The sequence below is a fragment of the Nansenia antarctica genome, assembly GCF_963989245.1.
Source record: "Nansenia antarctica genome assembly, chromosome: 2".
Classification (NCBI taxonomy): Eukaryota; Metazoa; Chordata; class Actinopteri; order Argentiniformes; family Microstomatidae; genus Nansenia; species Nansenia antarctica.
This window is the reverse complement of record NC_137675.1, coordinates 79,048,056-79,069,180: the sequence shown is the minus strand read 5'-3', so window position 1 is coordinate 79,069,180 and position 21,125 is coordinate 79,048,056. Positions and strand designations below refer to the sequence as shown.

Genomic DNA, 21,125 nt, shown 5'->3' with positions numbered 1-21,125 from the left:
TCACAGCTTGTTTGAATTACTCCCTTCTGGACAGCGGTACAGGGCCATCAGGTCAAAAACATCACGCCACTTGAACAGTTTCTTCCCCAAAGCCATAGCCCTCCTCAAAACTCCTGATCATTGCACCTTGCACTTTACATGTTTTTTCACTAAGTTGTTATTTATTCACTCGTATATATTGTGTGTCTTGAGTATTGTTGTGTTGTCGGCTTGTTGTTGTATGTACTGTAGCTTGTTCAGCTTGGAGAATACCGTGTGCACTGCACATGGCGAATAAAGTTGAATTGAATTGAATTGTGGCATAGCCTGAGAGCTTGAATACTGTCTTTTTTGCGATAAAACTTTACACTTCGGACCATAGATATTACACTACCAACAACGTAGTGTAATATCTACCTGTAGTGTAGATATATATATAATATCTATTACACTACCAACGTATGCATGGTTCGGATACCATAGATATTACACACAGTAGATGCCTCGTGCACGACGATAGACAGTCAGACGCATGGCGGCTACATACAGCAGTGTCCAATGAGGTATCTACGTTTCTATATCTACGCCGGATACTACACCACAGAGTTTGCCGCATTGGGTTTTTGCAACGTGCAACTGTCAGAAACAAAAATGCCGGCATCGATAAAAGAAAGAACAGATTCAGGTTTTCTCGATTCCCATCCCTATGAATGACCACAGCTCTTCTTCCTACATGAGATGGAGAACTTGGGTCTACTGTGTTGCTCCCCCAGATGTGTGTGGTGTACGTCTCTAGCCTGAAGAACTGGTGCAGAGCCGTAGTGGAGTCCCTCTTCCTGGGTGCCGTCAGCAGTCGGGCCTTGTGCTTCCTGGTCGACCACGGAGAACACACCGTCGTCTGCTCAGATGAGTATGTCTCGACTCTGCTGCTGAAACTATACAGAACTAGAAGAACAATGCGTTTCTGTAATCAGGGTTCCCACTGGGTCCTTGAAATTGTGAATTTGAGAGAGAAAAAAAATCAAGGCCTTACAAGTTTTTGAAAATGTACATGGGTCATTGAAAGTGCTTGAATTCCCCTCTCTCTCTCTCTCTCTCTCTCTCTCTCTGTCTCTCCCCCCCCAAAATATAGGTAACCTGTAGAAGGGAATAAAACAACCATACTAGTTGCTACGGTTAATTAGTTAGATTTGAAAACCATTCATTGTCATTCCTATTATATCAGGGTATCCGCGGTGTCTTGAAAAGTATTAAAAGTTGATAAATCAATTTTGGGAAAATCAAGACCCTTAATAAGTATTAAAAAGTCTTATCACGATTTTATGAGGTCTTGAATTTTGTAGATATCTTTCTGAATTAGACTCTGTCCAAAGAGTTTGAGTCCGAAAAACGTTTTGTAAAAGTTTGTGAATTTATTAGTTCTATTAAAAAACAAAGATGAACCGGAAATTGTGTTGTATGATAGTGGTCTAGTGTCTATTAAAACTAAAACTGTTAAGTTAAAGGTGTCACTGATGTAAACGGTTACAGCTCCAAGTGGCGGTGAGGTCTGGAAAAATATTGACAAGGCCTTTAAAAAGTCTTAGAAAGGTATTGAAATTAACCTCAAGATTCCTGTATATACCCTGTATATAAATTCTCATCTAGATCTGTCTCAAACTATGCTGTGGTGGGCCCTTGAATTTGAAGGAATTGAGTCTTGAAAGTCCTTGAAAGGTGCTTGAATTTGATGTTTCAGAAGGTGAGGGAACCCTGTGTAATGTAAGTAGGGAAGCACTAGTATGAAAATTCAAGGCCCTTACCGATTATTCATAACACAATCGGCCAATACCCATACCGATTTACATTGTTGGTTTTTATTGACCTAAGACCAGTGACACTGCACTCTGCAACGCTTCGGGTTCAGGTGGTGAAACGGGGCTCTGATCTAGAGTCAGTTTACCATAGCGTAATCATTATGTAGGAAAGGGCAAAACTGATCTTGGGTCATTATGGGTAACTTGGCTGAACAACCGTTGCAAGAGTAGGCGCATTAGGCCTGACAGGCCATCAGAGTTGAATAGACCCGGAGAGAGAGGCTTCAGATAGGCCTTCACTGTCTAATCTTAACATAATCTCAGTTTACAGCATGCGTTGCCCAATCCATCCCAGCTGGCTGTTATAATCACTCAAAACAAACATGAGATTAAAACGGATCAAAAGATCTGACAAATAGGTTTGTTAATGGGCAGGAGCAGATTACTGCCTTTCAGTAATCCCCGTGTGTGTGTGTGTGTGTGTGTGTGTGTGTGTGTGTGTGTCTGGCATCTCTGGACCTATGAGCATTTTGCATCCATTGAATTTCAGAAACTCACCCTTTTGACCACGTACAAGGCTCATTCAGAGGAGCAGAATGTCTGGGTTTACGGACCTTTCAGAGAGAATTCACGCTGGCTTTTAGTTACAACAATCAGCCACCAGTGTTTATTAGGATCTATTGTCCAAGACAGTATATTCCTTCGGTGAATTGATCACGTACAGACATTAAGAAAATATTCCTAATCAAATTATCATGCCAGGTTAGATATCGCAATATCGGTTTGAACAATCAGCCATTTTAAAGCATTCGGCTGATCAATTTCCTAACCATTATCGACCAATACCGATTGCTGCCCAATTAATCAGTACATCCCTAAATATATAACGATTATGACATTATAATTGTCTCCAAAGAACCCTTCTATTTCTTTCTCCAGGGTCCGAGCCCCATTGGAGAAGTTTCTGCAGCTGCCCTTCTGGGTCAGGAAGTTCCAGCTGGCTGGTATCCAACCTGTGAGGCTCCAGGTGTCCATCTGCGAAGAGAAAGCTGAACTAGTGTAAGTGTTGACTAACTACTGAACTAGTGTAAGGCTTGACTAACTACTGAACTAGTGTATGGGTTGACTAACTACTGAACTAGTGTAAGGGTTAACTAACTACTGAACTAGTGTAAGAGTTGACTAACTACTGAACTAGTGTAAGGTTTGACTAACTACTGAACTAGTGTATGGGTTGACTAACTACTGAACTAGTGTAAGGGTTGACTAACTACTGAACTAGTGTAAGGGTTGACTAACTACTGAACTAGTGTAAGGTTTGACTAACTACTGAACTAGTGTACGGGTTGACTAACTACTGAACTAGTGTAAGGTTTGACTAACTACTGAACTAGTGTAAGTGTTGACTAACTACTGAACTAGTGTATGGGTTGACTAACTACTGAACTAGTGTATGGGTTGACTAACTACTGAACTAGTGTAAGGGTTGACTAACTACTGAACTAGTGTAAGGGTTGACTAACTACTGAACTAGTGTAAGGGTTGACTAACTACTGAACTAGTGTAAGGTTTGACTAACTACTGAACTAGTGTAAGGTTTGACTAACTACTGAACTAGTGTAAGGGTTGACTAACTACTGAACTAGTGTATGGGTTGACTAACTACTGAACTAGTGTAAGGGTTGACTAACTACTGAACTAGTGTATGGGTTGACTAACTACTGAACTAGTGTAAGGGTTGACTAAATACTGAACTAGTGTAAGCGTTGACTAACTACTGAACTAGTGTAAGGGTTGACTAACTACTGAACTAGTGTAAGGGTTGACTAACTACTGAACTAGTGTAAGGTTTTACTAACTACTGAACTAGTGTAAGGGTTGACTAACTACTGAACTAGTGTAAGGGTTGACTAACTACTGAACTAGTGTAAGGGTTGACTAACTACTGAACTAGTGTATGGGTTGACTAACTACTGAACTAGTGTAAGGGTTGACTAACTACTGAACTAGTGTAAGGGTTGACTAACTACTGAACTAGTGTAAGGGTTGACTAACTACTGAACTAGTGTAAGGGTTGACTAACTACTGAACTAGTGTAAGGTTTGACTAACTACTGAACTAGTGTAAGGGTTGACTAACTACTGAACTAGTGTATGGGTTGACTAACTACTGAACTAGTGTAAGGGTTGACTAACTACTGAACTAGTGTATGGGTTGACTAACTACTGAACTAGTGTAAGGGTTGACTAAATACTGAACTAGTGTAAGCGTTGACTAACTACTGAACTAGTGTAAGGGTTGACTAACTACTGAACTAGTGTAAGGGTTGACTAACTACTGAACTAGTGTAAGGTTTTACTAACTACTGAACTAGTGTAAGGGTTGACTAACTACTGAACTAGTGTAAGGGTTGACTAACTACTGAACTAGTGTAAGGGTTGACTAACTACTGAACTAGTGTATGGGTTGACTAACTACTGAACTAGTGTAAGGGTTGACTAACTACTGAACTAGTGTAAGGGTTGACTAACTACTGAACTAGTGTAAGGGTTGACTAACTACTGAACTAGTGTAAGGGTTGACTAACTACTGAACTAGTGTATGGGTTGACTAACTACTGAACTAGTGTAAGGGCTGACTAACTACTGAACTAGTGTAAGGGTTGACTAACTACTGAACGAGTGTAAGAGTTGACTAACTACTGAACTAGTGTAAGAGTTGACTAACTACTGAACTAGTGTAAGGGTTGACTAACTACTGAACTAGTGTAAGGTTTGACTAACTACTGAACTAGTGTAAGGTTTGACTAACTACTGGACTAGTGTAAGGGTTGATATTGGTCTTAAATCACTGTAATTGCAATTGTGCTATTAGATTTGAATTGTGTGGTTATTACGGATCCTTGAGAGCTTACGTTTTCATTCTAGACCGTCAAATCAATGGGACAGCTCTGCTACTCGCTATCTGCACAACCTCTTACAAGGTAAACTAATGTGTCCATTGCAAGATAATTCTGTAGCATTGTAAAGATAATTCTGTGTCATTGTAAGATGAGAAGTGTGATTTTAACATCTTTGTTGATAGATAGTCTTGTACAACTTCAGTGTTGGGATTCTTATATCAGCCCCAAATCAGCACTAACTATATTGTCTGTGTGGCCTGGGGTGGTCCAGTGGTCTAGCACCACGGTCTACAGTGCACACATATGCCCATGTCGGCCTGGGTTCGAATCCGGCCCATGCCCTGCTGACATGCCCTTTCACCCTTCTTCTCCTACTTTCCTGTCTGTCTTCACTATATCTGTCCAATAAAATGAAAACTATGAGTGGGACTGCCCCACTCATAAAAATAACTATATTGTCTGTTCAATTGTTTACCTGAAGCATCCAACCAGATGGAGGCAGTGGTGCGTGAAACACAAGCTGATTCCACTTTCATTGAGCTCTACCTGACCATAAGAAACATAAAGGTGCGATGGTGCGGAAATGTGGATTTGCAAAAAGAAAAAAGTAGTGAAGTGTGCAGAATTTCTAACGTACATTTGTTTAACGTTAGTCATAGAAGCTAATTCTCCCACTCTCTCCCAGATCTGTGTAAATGACGATCTAGTCACCAAGAGGTTTGCATGTTTCCCAAGCTGGAAGAGTCATTCCCCTGCACAGAATGGTGTTGTGGATCGATCCCCTGCCATCCTGACTTGTGACATCTACTCTGACACGGAGAGTTTCCTGGCCACAAATGGCTGCACCATACGATCACTGTTACCCCTGTTCTCACCCAGGCACCCTGCTGTCACGAAAGGTGAATGCACTATTATTATTATTATTATTATTATTATTATTTTCCCCTTTTCCACAATGCTAATGCATGTATTTTGAAAGGGGTAGATTTTGATGGTACCACTTATAAAAAAAGCCCTCTATATTGATTTCTTCAGTGACCAATCAGAGACCGGTAATAACATCAGGGCAAGTGGCATTGCAGACTTCCAATGGAGCATCACAGGTCAGTGTCACTGCCCATATCAACGTCTAGGAGAGATTACTGTGATTTGCAATTGAATTTCCCCAATTAATTTAAATGTTCTTTGTGGTTTTATTTAAGGGCCAAGGAAAGGTCAGAAAGCTCTCTGAGGGAGGCGGAATTAACCAAAAGGAGGCGCACCATCCAGAGCTTGACAGTGACGAGGGGTACAAATGTTTTTACATCGTTTTGAGAATAAACTCAGAAATATGGCTGCGTTATATGCAGCATGATGTAATTAGATCTGAATTGTTTAAACATGTGTGGGTTTAGGCATCATGGGTTGAGAGAGGACACACAGGACACAGAAACTTCTCTGGTGGCAGACTTGTTAAAAAATCTGAATCGGGTCAGGTAAGATATTGACTTTTAGTTTTGTAATAGCTCTAAAGAGTTAATTCCTACTTTTTCTTAACAGATTCCTGACGTTTCTGAATCCTGCTTCGAGTGCTCAAAGGCCGGTTCCTAATGTGAGTGTGGCTGTTTTTAGTTTTCTAAATGTATATATTTCACATCCCCTAATGTCTCATTCCTACATATTGGTGATTCATCATCCAAATCCAGGAAGTATACAGTTAGGTCCATATGTGATGGCAGCTGATGAAAGGTGCAACCAGTTGTCAACTGTGAAACCTTGTGAATCCTAAACATAGCTTTCTTTTGAACAAAATGTGATTTTAGTTTTTCATAATACGCAACTTGAAGTACCCACGCGATATAACAAGCAACTGTTTTACGATCACTAAATACGCTTCATTTGTCAGCAAAGTGAGCTTGTTTTTCTATCTGCTAACAGTAGGGTTTGGGGGTGGGGGGCATGTTTTGTTTCCAAGAAACCAAAGTGACAAAGGGGCGGGATGAACAAAAATGTCACAACAAGAAGTTCAGCCGCAAAGTTGTTGCACTGTTGTCCTATATCAGTGCAGACTGGCAGGGTAGGAGCACAGGTTGCATACAGGTTAGAGCACCGTTATTCTGTCATGGTCTGATAATGAAGCATTGTTATTGCTATTATTCGGCCGAATACATTCGGTAGCCGAACCTTCGGTGCATCCCTAGTATCGGCAGATATTGCTCATAGATGACTGCCTTCACTTTTCAGAAAGGCAAACTCAATGTAGAAAGATACCGCACGAGTGAGAGCCGCAGCAGCTCCGCGACACACGCTCTGCTGAGGTAGAGGTAGCCCTGCTGAGGTACAGGTAGAGGTAGAGGTAGCCCTGCTGAGGTAGAGGTAGCCCTGCTGAGGTACAGGTAGAGGTAGAGGTAGCCCTGCTGAGGTAGTGGTAGTCCTGCTGAGGTACAGGTAGAGGTAGAGGTAGCCCTGCTGAGGTAGTGGTAGCCCTGCTGAGGTACAGGTAGAGGTAGAGGTAGCCCTGCTGAGGTAGTGGTAGCCCTGCTGAGGTACAGGTAGAGGTAGAGGTAGCCCTGCTGAGGTAGTGGTAGCCCTGCTGAGGTACAGGTAGAGGTAGAGGTAGCCCTGCTGAGGTAGAGGTAGCCCTGCTGAGGTAGTGGTAGCCCTGCTGAGGTACAGGTAGAGGTAGAGGTAGCCTTGCTGAGGTAGTGGTAGCCCTGCTGAGGTACAGGTAGAGGTAGAGGTAGCCCTGCTGAGGTAGAGGTAGCCCTGCTGAGGTAGAGGTAGAGGTAGCCCTGCTGAGGTAGTGGTAGCCCTGCTGAGGTAGTGGTAGCCCTGCTGAGGTAGAGGTAGCCCTGCTGAGGTAGAGGTAGCCCTGCTGAGGTAGAGGTAGCCAGTGTGGCCCTAGTGTAACTGTTAGCCTGTGCTGCGGTAGCAAAGTAGAATCTTTCACTACTGGCTTTTGAGGACAACTCAAGGTAAGATGATATTTCACCTGAGCATGAAAATAGGCCGAACCGTCCCTTTAAGTACTGTGGATGTTTTGACGTTTAGACTGATCTTGAGGAAGAAAATGAAGAAGATGATGTTCATGGGATCTCTGGGGCTAAAGATGAAGAGGAGCTGGTTGGTGCAACGCAGCAGACCGTAGATGAAACAGCAGGATGGTATGAATGCACGTTACACAACTGCTACTACTACCACCCCTAAGTAATTGTTAGATTTTAAAATCCAAATTGTTGGAGTATATAGCTAGAAGTATAGAGCTAAAAGAAGACAAAATACTTCCTCTTTCCAATACTTAATTTAAAAAATGTGATGATGACCTGTTGTAATAGTCCAGATCTCTATGTTCTTGCAGTAACGGTGGAGGTGAAACTGATGATCCTATTGAACAGCAGGGCACTGAACCAAGGTGTGCCAGTCCTTCTCTGTCTGATGTTCTACTTCATGTCTGTCTGCAGCGTGAAGTCCATGTTACTATTTGAAAAAAATAAAATGTTAAACATTTGATTGTACTTTATCATATTAAACGCCAAGGAAAGTGATTTGTATATTCTCTGTGTGGTTAACAATGCTGTTAAGTTGGTCATTGGTTTTGAAAGGCTCCTATACTGTGTTGTACCTGTGTAAAGGCTCTTATACTGTGTTGTACCTGTGTAAAGGCTCTTATACTGTGTTGTACCTGTGTAAAGGCTCTTATACTGTGTTGTACCTGTGTAAAGGCTCCTATGCTGTGTTGTACCTCTCTAATGACAGTACTCCCAGTGACCCACCTGGAGCTCTTACACAGGAGGCTTTTGCTGAGCAGCCAACCTTCGAGGATGAGCTAGCCTGTGCACGGTATGGTCATCCTGCCCTGTGCTGCTCTCTTTGGTGTCTTTTAATGCTGCGCTCACTCGAAATTGAAATACACATGTGCTGACAATTCATAACCGTGACATTTGGGGCTATGGTGGGAGTTTCAGTGCGTTGGTACAAACATGTTTGAGAATCATACCAGTGACCCGAGCTGCCGCTGTGTCTCTGCAGGTTGTTGCAGTTGCTGAACCCAGACCCTCTGATGCCGGACCCTCTGAACCCGGACGTCGATTCATCAGATGTCACCGTAAAAGAATGGATTTCCGCAGTCCAACCCCCATGTGAAAATGGTATGAAAACATAATTGTTTGCATGCAACCCTGCTTTCAAATCAATGTCTCTCTCTCTCTCTCTGGCGTTTTTATTGTGGTGAACTATGAGCCACATATTTATTTCTGCCATATTATTAAATATTTTTGCTTGAAATGATGCCCAGTCAAACTGATCGACAATATCCACTTAAATGTATGCCTAGTCTACCGTGCTGTTTTTTTATTTACTTTTATTGACGACTATGAGGGCTGTCTTATCACTGAATATTATTATGTCCTATTTAGGTAATTTGATGGAGGGCAAGCAGGTCATAAATGTTGAGAAAGCCTTTGCAGAGGACTCTGTAAAAAGGTACTTGAATATTTTTTGCCTATTTCAGAATACCAAGTTATATTTAGTCTGTATATCATGGGTATACTGTGTGCATGTCTTTGTCAGTTTCCACCCACAGATCAAGTGGTTTCAGAGAGACGACGGAGTCGTTCTGAGAGTACTGCTGCTCAACTCTGTGGAACAGAGATGTGAATTCTCCTCTGAGCGAGTGGTGTTCAGGTTTGTCATGCAGGACATTACATCGTTTTTTATGTGTCAGTTTGGACGTCTGAAACCTGTTCTCTCTCTTCATTGGAAACGAACGGTATGATCCTGTTCATCACTCCTCCACATGTTGACTCGTCTTAGGTCCATCTTGCCTCACAGGCTAAATAATAACACATTCCAGATGGATGTGTATGTCACCGTCAATGCTGTCTTTGTGGAAAAGGGAATAGTAGACGCTGCACTGATTTATTGCCTAATTGATTTTATTATTATTATTATTATTATTATTATTGATTATATAATTCTCTGTAGTGCCACTGTTAACTCATTGACTGCCAAAGACGCCAATTGGCGTCTTATAGAATAGTAACGTTGACTGCCAAAGACAATTGGCGTCTTATAGATTTTTTTTTTTTTTTCACAGGGATCGCGTTATTGACATGTTCTACACCTAGCGAGTTTTGAGGACAATGAAGAGGAGATTCCAAATGGTAAGACTTAAATCTCTTAACACTAGACTTGTTGTATTGTTCTGCTGTATTAAGATATTCACTCTGATAATAATCTCTCAGGGATCACCTTGTTTTGTGATTGTCACCAGGTCGCTTGTTTTTCGAGGAGATCGGGGGAGGGGAAGACTTCTATGTGAGGTCAGAGAGTGGCAGTGAGAGCGACTGAGTACCCCCATCAGTCTGCCCTGAAATATCGCCTTGGAACCCTCAGAGGACTTTGTGTTTCCCCCAACCTTTATCCAGCTCTCTCTTTACTGTTCAGCTTGCCAAACTTAAGACTTAAGCATTTTAATTGGTTAAGACCCAGCCAACGAGAATTAATCTCTAAATGTCATATTTAATAATAATATATATTTAAAAATAATAATTGCACACGGCCCCGATTTTGTCGCACCGCCGAATTCGATTCCATTGTTTTGAATGAGACGAAGTGAGTGGGTGTGAATGGAGAATCGAATGTTATCGTGCGACAAAATCGCATCGCACGCCGTGTGCATTGTCTCATTCAAAACAATGGAATCGAATTCGGCGGTGCGACAAAATCGGGGCCGTGTGCAATTATTATTTTTAAATATATATTATTATTAAATATTACATTTAGAGATGTATCCGTTTTTGTTCTCAGTTCAATTATCTTCCTCCAGATTTGTTTTAACTTTTGATGAGGTTACTCTACTGTATAAGCAGGTTTTAATTATTTTTTTATTGTGCTGCTTGGTTTGAAGGGTAAATTAAAGTTTCTTAATTTACACTTGTTTACTGTTTGTAATTGTCTATAGAAATCTGTATCATATTCAGTCCATCTGAACCCCACCAAGGAGTTGCTCAATTTAACTAGGCCAGGTTCTGAATACATTTTCAACATGCATGGAAAAGGAATGCCAATCTCAGACTTTTCAGCAGAAGGCAGTGGAAGACAATTTAACATGCCCTAGTCTAGCCTTGGGTAAAGCTTTTCACTGACATACAGCTTTAACTGTATATGCCCATCTTGTTCTATAATTAACAATATGAAAGTATTAGTGGATTGCACCAGCATGTTCTCACTAAAAGGTATATACCAGGCTGTGAACTCAGGAATTTAACTGTTACCCTTCTATGTGTAACTAGTCCGAATGTCTGTCTTTCCTTGATAACTCATGTACTCTCTCCTGACCTCAGAATGTATTGGAGGAGAATTTCAAGATAGAATTTCAAGGAGTCAAGGAAAGACTTTAGATTTGGGCTCATATGCCTCTTGTTTTTTCTTCAATTCCTTGCAACCTCTCTCCCAATCTACTCCTCAAAACACACCGTAGAAGAAGACATGAAGAGGAGACAACCGAGTCGGGTAAACGTATACAGGTCAAACAATGTACACTTCAGTAGGATGAATGTGCATGGACCCTCTAATGTAGTCCAGGCGGGAGGTGAGTCCAGAGTGATGGTCAGAGTATGGCAATGTTTCTTAGGTGGAAGAAGGCGGATCTGGTGATGGACTTGATGTGAGATTGGAAGGAGAGGGTGGAGTCAAGGATGACTGGCACTGACGCCGGTCTATAGACTGGATCCTGTCCAGTACTGCCAGGGCTAGCATCTGACAGACGAGAGAGAGAGAGAGAGAGAGAAAGAGGATGGAGGAATAGTAACTCAGACAGAGAAGGGAAAAGAGGTAGCCAGCCAGCGAGAGAGAGAGAGACATGGGTGCTCTGCACTATTGAGAGAAGTAGAACAATGCCCATTGTTACCATACCTGTCAACATTGGGATTTCTAAATAAGGGAAATTGTGTTACGTTCTAATGCTTTGGTCTGCATATCTTTAGCTTAAAGGGTCTTACCTTATTAGAATACCAAGATAAACTAAATTATCTGTTGTTACAATGCTAATTGGCATTGTATTTTATAACATTGGAAAGCCTGTTTATTTACCTTTACAATGATGTCCAACTTGTAAGGATCATGCATTTGTGGGATGGCCAAAATCCTCTGCCAATGCTAAACAGTGTATTCTCCTGTTGGTATTGACAATTGTTTTGAGTTGTTTGGTGGATTGGATGATTGAACTCTCTCTCAGTACAAGGAACAAACAAGATATATTGTCAATTTGACACTTTATTCATTTAATACACCGTCAGGAGCCTCAGTAGCAGGTGGAAGATCCATACGCATTTTTCATCATTATAAGCATGATAGTGTTGTATCTGACTAAAGACTACAAACATGATTTCAGTATCGACAACCTACACTTTTGTTTTTGAGCCCTTTAAGTACATCATCTAACGTCCACAGGGGGGCAGCAGAGACAATGTTATCAGAGACTATGTTACTTGTATAGTATATTAGAGGGTCAAAACATTATTGTTTTGGTTTCACAGGGCAGGGTTATCACAGAGCAGGGTTATCACAGGGCCAGGGTTACCACAGAGCAGGGTTACCACAGGGCAGGGTTATCACAGAGACAGAGCAGGGTTATCACAGAGACAGAGCAGGGTTATCACAGGGCAGGGTTATCATAGAGACAGAGCAGGGTTATCACAGGGCAGGGTTATCACAGGGCAGGGTTATCACAGAGACAGAGCAGGGTTATCACAGGGCAGGGTTATCATAGAGACAGAGCAGGGTTATCACAGAGACAGAGCAGGGTTATCACAGGGCAGGGTTATCACAGAGACAGAGCAGGGTTATCACAGAGACAGAGCAGGGTTATCACAGAGACAGAGCAGGGTTATCACAGGGCAGGGTTATCACAGAGACAGAGCAGGGTTATCACAGAGCAGGGTTATCACAGAGACAGAGCAGGGTTATCACAGAGACAGAGCAGGGTTATCATAGGGCAGGGTTATCACAGAGACAGAGCAGGGTTATCACAGAGACAGAGCAGGGTTATCACAGGCCAGAGTTACCACAGGGCAGGGTTATCACAGAGCCATGGTTATCACAGGGCAGGGTTACCACAGAGCCATAACTGCTCATTTCAAACATCATACATGTCACACTGACACAGATAAAGCACAGGTCTAAATCACACTTGCAAAGAAGGATCATTGAAGTTGGTGATATAATATTTGTAGCACACACATTGTACAGTGTATGGCAAAATGTGATTCATCCCTATTTTTTTCTTTGTTCATGACATGATAGTGTTGTATCTGACTAAAGACTACAAACATGATTTCAGTATTAACAACCGACACTTTTGTTTTTGAGCCCTTAATAAGATAAAATAAAAATCAAGGTAAACATTTCTCATCCGAATTGTGCTTGAAAAGCATGTAGCTAACTTTTAATTAGGCTTGACAGTCCACCATTAATTCTAATAATTTAAATTCACCAAGTGCATGCCTCTGAAGTAAAAAAAAAAAAAAAAAAAAAGTTGTATCTTAAAAGAAAGCACTGCAATGGAAAAACAACCTCACAATTGATTCTAATAAATGCAATAGCTACCACTTCTTCAACCTTACCTATGATAATTGTGCAAGCGCTTAAAAGTCCTATTTCTTTTTTCAGTGTCACTCTATCGGGGATATCGTCACGCGTGTTGTTCCCGTCTTTCAAGGACTTCTCTCCGGCCACCTGCTCTTGCCGTGACCAGATACTTCTTTTCCGCTTTTCTCCATCCATGTCTGCGACCATATCAAAGGCTCTCTCGAATCCCTCTCTTGAACTCACACACGGCATTGATGCACGCTGAATAGCGTGCGCATGCGCAACAATCTGTCGCTGTCCAGGGTAGAATGCTAACTACCCTGCTCTCGTGCCATCAACTACTTGAGCATCACTGCTTTCGAAGACCCACTGTCGGAGACCCCCCTCAATCGGATTTGTTCGAAGTGCGTCTTTTTTCTCTTTTCTCTCAACCGGTTATTGGGATTTTGGAATGCCTTTTAGCCTTGCTTGATAGGTTACTCTCCTACTTCTTGTGAATAGATGCTACACATATAAAGGCTTATTCTATCGTTTGTGTTGTCAGGGTCATTTGGCATAACCTGTACTCAGAGCTGTGAAACCAATACAACATTGTATATTATAGCCTACATACTCTGGTCGTTTATACTGCAGGGAAGGTAAGTTACTATATAAGCAGTAGTTATATAGAGTGTTATGTAGGGAAGGCTATACAATAGTAGTTATATGCAGTGTTATGTTTGAGTCAATGCTTTGTGATACAGGTTTTACACTATCCTACTATCAGATTAGATTAAACTTGATTGTCATTGCACTGCGCAAGTAGGCTACTATACAACGCAAAATAGAGTTTAGCATCTAACCAGATGTGCAAATAGTGATATAAGAACATGATATTAAAAAACATGACAATGATAGTGATAGGTAGCCTACAGGAAGGCAAGTACTGTAGTTTAGAGGGAGATACAGTTATGAGCTATGTAACAGTTAAGGTAGTTAACTATTGTTAAACTCCCTCTTGTGAAGTGGGATTACAGCTTGTTATAGCTTTTTTAAATCTGGATCATCAGATCATAAACTGAGCAGTTTCTAGGAAACTTGTCTACCTTGAAGACAATCTTACTCTCTGTAGTTTTTGATGGTCCTGGGAACCCTTTTCATTTGTACATTTCACTAATGCCCTGGAGGCATTTCCACAGCCTCACCAGCTCACCAGAGAGTGTCTTGTTGGATGTCTACTCCGTAGAGACGGGGTTATCACACACGTTTCGTGCCTCCTCTGTCTGGAGGACTGTGATAATCCCCCGCTAGATCTCCTAGGGGAATCCAACAGGCCAATAGAGACATCCTCCCAGGACCTGTAGTCTATACTAGAGAGAACATACGGCTGTAAGGGAAGGACACACCTTTCCTGTTCTAGGGGGCTCAGGATACTGGGGCTGATGGTAATGACTGGTCCCAAGGAACCTGAAGTGCACTAGTCATGGAATTTGCATGCTGTGTATGAGAGGCACTATGAGAATGAACATGCCAACCGTTAAGCACAGCTGTCACAAAACCAACAGCTGGAATTAAGTTTATTCCTTTAAAACTAAAATGGTTTAATTTGAGCCTCAATCATCCTCATTTAAATGTCATTTGAGGCTATCTATATACTTTTTTCTGGTAAAGATTTGGTTTATTCTACAGAATTTGACGGTGCTGGCACTATGCTGCATGACGACAAAACAATGGAAACAATAAAGAGATTTTGATTTTCATTTTTTGAGCTCTTGCGCATAAATTATCCGAACAGTACTTGGGCGCATCACCCAAAACAACTTTTGTTCAAGTGTGTTTCCGCCCACGCCGACAGCAGCACGATGCATCTTCATTTGTGTCATCATCCTCGTTTGACAAGTCAGAACAATGCTGAGCTCACCGCCGGCGCACAGCCACACACTGAGGCTGCGTTCGTAAACTCGTTCTGGAAATCTGATCAGCACTCATGGAACGCCTCTTGTCCAATCAAATTACTTGATCCCTTTATGACGTTGAACCCAGTGTGCGCTCCGTCGCTCTTAGAGCGAATTTACGAACGCACACTGAACCAAATACGCAATGAAATGCTCTCAGAGAACAGAACACAAATGGATAGTTTAGTTCAGCCACTTGTTGCCCAGTATCTCGCTATGGGCTATCAATCAAATGAAAACAGTCAACATGGAAATATTGGATCAAATGGAAAAGAAAAAGAACAATCTTAAGTTTTTTTTTATTGTATTGTATCATTACGAACTCGAAATCGTCTACTGGTTTATGTGTACCACATTGAATTTACGCACACAGTAGAATACGTCCATAACCACAAGTTGATACGCTTCGATAACGTCTTTATTGACAACAGCATATATTCATGTTAATGTTCTAATGTAATGTAGCGTTGTCACAAACCAGACGGAGGGTTCTTGATTTCCAGCTTTATTCTCAGTTCTTACAAGTTATAACTCTCTTAATTCACACTCAAACTTATCTAACACCCAGCACTCAATCCTCTCGTCTCACTCTCCCACTCTCTCTCCCAAGTCCCTCCTCTTCCGCTCCCAGCCCCAGAACCCTCCCTCCCCCGGATGAACGTCATCCAACAACAACAACTCTTAAAGCCACAGTAATGTTAACCCACTAGAACTCAGTCCGTTACACTACCTCCCCCCCACAAAGTCACTCGCCCCGAGTGACCACTCATAGTCTCTCAGGTACCTTGGGGGCCTTACTCTCCTCTGGGGCCACCTGGGGGTGGGGGGGTGGGTGGGCGACCGTTCATTGGGGGGGAAATGGGTTGGGGAGGGGCGGGGGTACGACACTCCATGGGGGGGGGATTTGGCGGGGCGGGGAGGGGGGGTGGTAGTCCATTGGGGGGGGGGTTGGCCGGGGCGGGGGGGCGAAACTCCATCAGGGGGGGGATTTGGTGGGGCGGGGAGGGGGGGTGATAGTCCATTGGGGGGGGGTTGGGCGGGGCGGGGTGGGGTCTGGTGCTCAACCCGGTTACCGCGCCGTTCACCCCCTTCTCCTGGGGGGGTGCCCGTGCCACGGTAGGGGGCCAGTCTATCTCGATGCAGGGCGACTCTCCTACCTCTTGGCGGCAGCTGGACCCTGTACACGACTTCGCTCAGTCTCTCGAGGACCCTGCAGGGCCCCATCCACTTGCTGTCTAGTTTGGGGCACCTGCCTTTCTTTCTCTGGGGGTTGTAAACCCAGACCAGCTCCCCGGCCGTGAAATGCTGCCCTTTGGTGTGCACGTCGTAGTTCCTCTTCTGTCTCGCCCCTGCACTCCGCAGTTGTTTTCTGGCGAACTCGTGGGCGCACTCCAGTCGATCCTGCAGCTTTCGGGCATATTCCAGCCCCGGGGGGTCCGCCGGGGGGTCGGGCGGTCTGCCCAACATCATCTCAGCCGGGGTCCTAATCTCCCTGCCCAGCATGAGAAGTGCGGGGGAGCAGGAGGTGGAGTCTTGCGTCGCAGACCGGTACGCCATCAACACCAGGGGGACATGCGCGTCCCAGTCTCGCTGGTGTTTAGCCGTCACTATGGCCAGTTGCTGTCCCAGTGTGCGGTTAAATCTTTCAACTAGTCCGTCGCTTTGTGGGTGGAGGGGTGTGGTGCGGGTCTTGTGGGAGCCAAGCTTTTCGCACATGGCCGCAAACACGCGAGATTCAAAGTTCCTGCCTTGGTCGGTGTGAATGACCTCAGGGACCCCCAGTCTGCTGAACATCCCCTCCACCAGTGCATCCACTATTGTCTCTGCTTCTTGGTCCGGCAGGCAGTACGCCTCCGGCCACTTTGTGAAATAATCCATGGCAGTGAGGATGTAGCGGTTTCCTTTGTCTGAGCGAGGAAACGGCCCTAGCACGTCAATCCCCACTCTCTCCATGGGACAGCCTGTGGGAAACTGCTGGAGTTGGGCGTGAGATGTGCCCGTGGGGCCTTTACGTGCTGTGCAGCTGTCACAGCGGCGGCAGTAGTCCCCCACGTCCCGCCCATGTTGGCCCCAGTAGAACCCCTGACGAAGGCGGCGGAGCGTTTTGCTGACCCCGAAATGACCAGATCCAGGGGCTCCGTGGACTGATTGTAGCATTGTTTCCCGCAGGGTCCTGGGTACGACCACCTGCCACAGCGTCTCTCCTGTGGCCGCGTCTTTCCACCCCCTCTGCAGTACCCCGTCACACAGGCGCAGGTTGGTAAACATACTCCACAGCCCCTTTGTAGCCCTTGAACACAGGCCGATCTCTTCCAACCGGGGTTGGTGTTGCGCCGCTACCCACGTGAGCACGGGCCCGATGTCAGCATCCTCTTCCTGTTTGCGGCTCCACTCTCCCGCGTCGATAGCTGTTAGGGCCGCTGCGGCGCATCTCACCCCTTGTCGCAGCTGCTCCTCCTCCCGCACCTCTCTTCTTTCGCAGTAGGTACAGCCGTCAGTGGCGCAGGGCCGGCGGGAAAGCGCGTCCGCGTTTCCATGCTGTCTACCCGCACGGTGGATCACGTTGAAGTCGTACGCCTGTAGCTCCTCGATCCAGCGTGCCAGCTGGCCCTCTGGCTCTCTGAAGGTCATGAGCCACTGCAAGGCGGAGTGGTCACTCCTGACTGTGAAGTGGAGGCCCCCGAGGTAGTACTTGAAATGTTGGACAGCCCTGACCACGGCGAGCAGTTCCCGCCTGGTGACGCAGTAGCGGCGTTCATGTTTGTTGAGTGATCCGCTGCAGTCCGCCACCACCTTCTCCCCCTCCGAGGTCACCTGTGACAGCACCGCCCCCACGCCGACATTGCTGGCGTCCGTGTCGAGTATGAAGGGCAGGGTGGGGTCGGGGGGGGTGAGGATGGGGGCCTCCAAGAGGGCCTTCTTCAATGAGGTGAATGCTCTCTGGCACTCGTCTGTCCAGATGAACTTCTCCCTGGGCCGTTGTAGCCGGAACAGGGGCGCGGCTATGGTGGAGAAGCCCCTCACAAATCTCCTGTAGTAGGAGGCTAGTCCTGTGAAACTTTTCACTTCGGAACTGGAGTTGGGGGTGGGCCAGTCTTCCACCGCTTGCACCTTCTCCTGTGTGGTGCTGATAACTACGACGTCCCTTTTGGTCACGCCGTTGAGGCGTCTGAAGTCCACGCAGAAGCGCCAGTCGTCCTTTGTTTTCTTGGGGACCATGACGATTGGGGCGGCCCAGGGGCTGGTGGAGGGTTCAATGAGACCCGCACGCTGCATGTTCTGTAACGCCTTCTCTGCCGCTGCCTGTCGAGCCATCGGCAGGCGTCGGGGTCTCATCCTGATGGGTGGAGCATCCCTCGTATCGATGCTGTGTTGGGCTAGGTGGGTCTATCCCACTTCAGACACCAGTGTAGCGTTGTCACAAACCAGACGGAGGGTTCTTGATTTCCAGCTTTATTCTCAGTTCTTACAAGTTATAACTCTCTTAATTCACACTCAAACTTATCTAACACCCAGCACTCAATCCTCTCGTCTCACTCTCCCACTCTCTCTCCCAAGTCCCTCCTCTTCCGCTCCCAGCCCCAGAACCCTCCCTCCCCCGGATGAACGTCATCCAACAACAACAACAACTCTTAAAGCCACAGTAATGTTAACCCACTAGAACTCAGTCCGTTACAGTAAATTACCAACATTTGGTGGATTTATTGGAACTTTGTAATGGCAACAATTAGATAAATATCCTAATTCTGTAGAATAAAAACCGAGAGCGCTTAATGTGGACCTTGGAGATTATTTAAACATGTTTTTCTCTCTCATTCATTTCATTAATGTAACAGTCTGCGTGCCTGAGGACACACACAACTTCTGGATTAATATGCACTCCCAAATCAGCTTTTCTCACGAGTGTCTTTACTTTCTGGTTTTGTGCTGCATAGTTTGGAAAGTTTATACACCCCAATGGCACGCGAAGCATCCTCCTCGTTTATTGGTCATTTTAGTGGTTCCCATAATGGAAGTCTGTAATCAACAATGATTTCCCCTCAGGGAAGGAAACGAGAACAATGAAAAACAACAAAACTAAGACCCCAGGTGTTAAACACTTTTGATGTGCAAATAATGGAGCCGAAAACTATATTTATGTGCAGAATATCGCATACAATGATACCTTTAACTTCAAAACATCTTGTATGATATTAGTACTTGCATCTGCTGTAGCCATTGTGTCCTCCACTGTGTTATCCATATAGAAATAGAGACTAAGAAAATAGCGATAGTGCATACAATGCATGAGACACAGTGGCGGCCGGCCAATAGAGGGCGCTAGGGCGCCGCCCCCACCTTCCAACGCAGCCCCACTTCGTAGTTGGTACTTGTAAAAGATTTTTAAAAATAAACATTGTTTATTCATAAAATGCGGCTGATATTCTGTCGGCGCCTATCAGCATTCATTGAAAATCCTCCAATACAATAAACATTTTATCTGTGTGTGTGTAAAATTCACTGTGAAAATACATAGGGGAGGAGTCGGGGCGCCGGCCGAATGGCTGTCTATGGCACTGCAAATACTTTTGGCTTACACGTGAGCTGTAGCAGCGCTCCAATTGGCTGTCTCCTATGGCCGGGGCACAGAAAAGTGCGCCCGAGCATGCGCATATTATAGGCTTACCTAGGCTGCAGCTAGGGGTAGTACACATTTAAAAATGCGTGAGATTTGAGAGCCCTGAATATCCGGTTGTTAAGTCTGACGTCAAACGTGACGTTTTGCAATTTCCGGATCCAAACCAGAAATTCTCCGCACCAGAATACCAGTGTACTACAGCGGTAGAATGACAGTTCAATCGTTTTTTAGACTCGGATCTATTCATACAACAAGGGACACAGCACTTTCCCGTTTTCCCCATATTTGTCAGCGTCTTTGAGCCTCGGAAAAGCGCTATACAAATATAATTTATTATTATTATTACTGAGGCATTTCGAAGACAGCGCCTCAGCCAACTTTGGACCCGGAAACACGTCGCGACTTAACAACCGATATTCGGACAGACAACAGGAGAGGAGAGCAACAGAGAGACAGACAACAGGACACAAGGATTTTCAAAATCTTAACCGAAATCTTATCTGAGACAGACCCCACACATGAAGATAAAAATCTTGGATTGAACAGCCTTGATCGTATTGTGTGTGGTGTGCGCCGATTTTCCCATTTCAGCACCCCACAGACATAAAGATTTTCGTTAGGACAGACTCCAGACTCTCTAGAGTCTCGTTCCCCACGCCAGAAATCTCACGTGAACCCATCCTTTTAATATTGCCTTTAAATTACAAAATAATTAAATTAAGATTATATAATGATTAAAGCACTTTGAGCCGCAACGTTTGCAGGAAAAGCGCTATACAAATAAAGTTATTATTATTATTATCTAACGTAGTACCCTGACTGACCTGTACAAGACAACCATGTGCGACAGGGCAAATAAAGTGCCGAATAACGAAAAGAAGAAGTCAGCTCGCTTCTTGATTGGCTACGTTATAGTTGGACTCGCGAGCAGGGTTGCCAGATGGAAATGACATTTTCCACCCTAACCACAGTCTAAAACCGCGAATTCCACCAAAAATCTGGCAACCCTAGGATTTCTGGTCGTAAATATTGAACACATTTGACATTTACGATTGCCGGCCACGCCCATTTTCCGAGCAGGTTGTCGGGAGAGACAATTGACAATTGACAATTGATTGACTCTTAACACACCTCACACCACAGGATTTTGTTATAGGAAAATGTTAAGAGCCATCTGATAATCGGGCGTTTTCTGTCGTTTTCAGCCATCCGAAAATCGGGCCAAAATCGGCCAGAAAATCCTTATGTGTGCTTAAGGAACTGTGATCTGTAATGGCTTTTCGGTCCTAACCCTAATTACCATGGTTACCAAACAGTTAAGATATGAT

The 21,125-nt window shown here is 44.4% G+C and overlaps 1 long non-coding RNA gene across 1 annotated transcript; it reads left to right on the top strand.

Annotated features, from left to right (window-relative positions):
• The first annotated feature begins 5,436 nt into the window (after nucleotides 1-5,436).
• Nucleotides 5,437-5,961, top strand: LOC308151936. The gene is made up of 3 exons (XR_013937318.1): nucleotides 5,437-5,576; nucleotides 5,713-5,780; nucleotides 5,880-5,961. It is a non-coding gene; the product is annotated as an uncharacterized lncRNA (long non-coding RNA).
• The last annotated feature ends 15,164 nt before the right edge of the window (nucleotides 5,962-21,125 follow it).